Source organism: Chiloscyllium plagiosum, chromosome 11 (genome assembly GCF_004010195.1).
Source record: "Chiloscyllium plagiosum isolate BGI_BamShark_2017 chromosome 11, ASM401019v2, whole genome shotgun sequence".
Classification (NCBI taxonomy): domain Eukaryota; kingdom Metazoa; phylum Chordata; class Chondrichthyes; order Orectolobiformes; family Hemiscylliidae; genus Chiloscyllium; species Chiloscyllium plagiosum.
The window spans coordinates 64,049,566-64,052,356 of record NC_057720.1 but is presented as its reverse complement, the minus strand read 5'-3'; the positions used below and the strand labels follow the sequence as shown (position 1 = coordinate 64,052,356).

Sequence of the window (2,791 nt, the reverse complement as noted above, 5' to 3'; positions counted from 1 at the left end):
TTGAGTTTTTTGAAGAAGTAACAAAGAAGATTGATGAGGGCAGAGCAGTAGATGTGATCTATATGGACTTCAGTAAAGCGTTCGACAAGGTTCCCCATGGGAGACTGATTAGCAAGGTTAGATCTCATGGAATGCAGGGAGAACTAGCCATTTGGATACAGAACTGGCTCAAAGGTAGAAGACAAAGGGTGGTGGAGGAGGGTTGTTTTTCAGACTGGAGGCCTATGACCAGTGGAGTGCCACAAGGATTGGTGCTGGGTCCTCTACTTTTGTCATTTACATACATGATTTGGATGCGAGCACAAGAGGTACAGTTAGTAAGTTTACTGACGACACAAAAATTGGAGGTTTAGTGGACAGTGAAGAGCGTTACCACAGATTACAATAGGATCTGGAACAGATGGGCCAATGGACTGAGAAGTGGCAGATAGAGTTTAATTCAGATAAATGTGAGGTGCTGCATTTGAGAAAGCAAATCCTAGCAGGACTTATACACTTAATGGTAAGGTCCTAGGGAGTGTTGCTGAACAAAGAGATCTTGGAGTGCAGGTTCATAGCTCCTTGAAAGTGGAGTCGCAGGTAGATAGGATAGTGAGGAAAGTGCTTGGTATGCTTTCCTTTATGGGTCAGTGAATTGAGTACAGCAGTTTGGAGGTCATGTTGCAGCTGTACAGGACATTGGTTTGGCCACTGTTGGAACATTGTGTGCAATTCTGGTCTCCCTCCTATCGGAAAGATGTTGTGAAACTTGAAAGGGTTCAGAAAAGATTTACAAGGATGTTGCCAGGGTTGGAGGATTTGAGCTAGAGGGCGAGGCTGAACAGGCTGGGGCTGTTTTCCCTGGAGCGTCGGAGGCGGAGGGGTGACCTTATAGAGGTTTACAAAATTATGAGGGGCATGGATAGGATAAATAGACATAGTCTTTTCCCGAGGGTCGGGGAGTCCAGAACTAGATAGCATAGGCTTAGGTTGAGATGAAAAAGATATAAAAGAGACCTAAGGGGCAACCTTTTCATGCAGAGGGTGGTACGTGTATGGAATGAGCTGCCAGATGATGTGGTGGAGGCTGGTACAATTGTAACAATTAAGAGGCATTTGGATGGGTATATGAATAGGAAGGGTTTGGAGGGATATGGGCCGGGTGCTGGCAGGTGGGACTAGATTGGGTTGGGATATCTAGTCGGCATGGACGGGTTGGACCGAAGGGTCTGTTTCCATGCTGTACATCTCTATGCACCTACGTAGCAACAACTTGTTCACTGATGCCAATTCGTGTTCTTTTTGGGCCATACAGCTCCTGATCTCATTACAGCCTTGGTTTAAAAATGGACAAAAGAGTTGAATTCCAGAGGTGAGGTGACAGCCCTTGACATCAAGCAGCATTTGATTGAATATAGCATCATGGGAATTAAGGGGCAAACTCTCTGCTGGTTGGAGTTATTCCTGGAACGTAGGAAGGTGGTTGTGGTTATTGGACGTCTGTCATCTCAGCTCCAGGATGGCTCTCCAGGAGTTCCTCAAAGTAGTGTTCTAAGCCCAACTATCTTCAGCTGCTTCATCAATGACTTTCCCTCCATCATATATCATAAATGGGGATGTTCGCTGATGTTTGTACATGCTCAGCAACATTCTTGACTCCTCAGAAACTGAAACAGTGCATGGTCAAACACGGAAAGACCTGTACAATATCCAGGCTTGGGCTGACAAGTGGCAAGTAACAAATGCCAGGTAATGACCATCTCTAATATGAGACAATCTAATCACCGCCCTTTGACATTCAATTATGTTACCATCACTGAATCCCCCATCCTTGGGGTTACCATTGATCAGAAACACAACTAGACTTGTCACGTAAACATAGTGGCTACAGAGCAGGTCAGAGGCTAGGAATACTGTAGTGGAAAACTCACTTCCAGACTCCTCAAAACCTCTCCACCAACAACAAGGCACAGGTTAAGAGCATGATGGATTACTCCCACTTACCTGGATGAGCACAGCTTCAAAAACACTGAAGAAACTTGATACCATCCAGAATAAAGCAACCTGCTTGACATCACATAGATGAACATCCACTACCTCCTCCACTGTCACTTGTAGATAGTACACCGCTGCTGCCTATAAGATACATTGCAGAAAATCACCAAAAATCCTCAGACATCACTTTCCAAACCCATAACCACTCACATCTAGAAGGCTAAAGGCAGCAGATCCATGGGAACACCACCACCTGCAAGTTCCCATCCAAGCCACTTACCATCCTGACTTGGAAATATATCACCGCTCCTTCACTGTCGCTGTGTCAAAATCCTAGAAATCCCTTCTTAAGGACACTATGGATCAACGTATAGCAGTACACGGACTGCAAGAGTTGAAGAAGGCAGCTCATCACCGAGGGGCGTTGCGGGTGTGCAATAAATTCTGGCCAGCCACTGACAATCATGTCCCATGAAAGAATAAACACGACTCAGGATTCTGGGGAAAAAACACCATCTTACCAAACAATTTATAAAAATTGTAAAATCCATTTTCTTAAGAAGAAATAAAAAGTAACAGTACATTTATTTTCATAAATTATAGTAATGTATAAATATCTTTACCTTTCATCTGTAATTTTATAGTTCTGTAAATTCATGGAAAACTGGTAAAACACTGACTGTGGGGAATTGGCTAACTGAAACCTCATTTGTATTATGCGTTCAGCTTGTATTAAAATTCGGATGTGCATTATTTTTAGCATATGATTAACATATCCAGGTCAAATTCCTGTATGAACTATTTTCATTAACTAAGT

At 43.4% G+C, this 2,791-nt stretch overlaps 1 long non-coding RNA gene across 1 annotated transcript in view; it reads right to left on the bottom strand.

Moving 5' to 3' along the window:
- LOC122554783 overlaps nucleotides 1-2,534 on the bottom strand; it is a 12,035-nt gene extending 9,501 nt beyond the window's left edge. Inside the window, exons 1-2 of the long non-coding RNA XR_006313079.1 lie at nucleotides 2,255-2,534; nucleotides 1,984-2,115 (exon numbers count right to left, since the gene is read on the bottom strand). This is a non-coding gene — a long non-coding RNA (uncharacterized LOC122554783). The remainder of the gene's footprint in view (nucleotides 1-1,983; nucleotides 2,116-2,254) is intronic.
- Nucleotides 2,535-2,791: the final 257 nt, after the last annotated feature.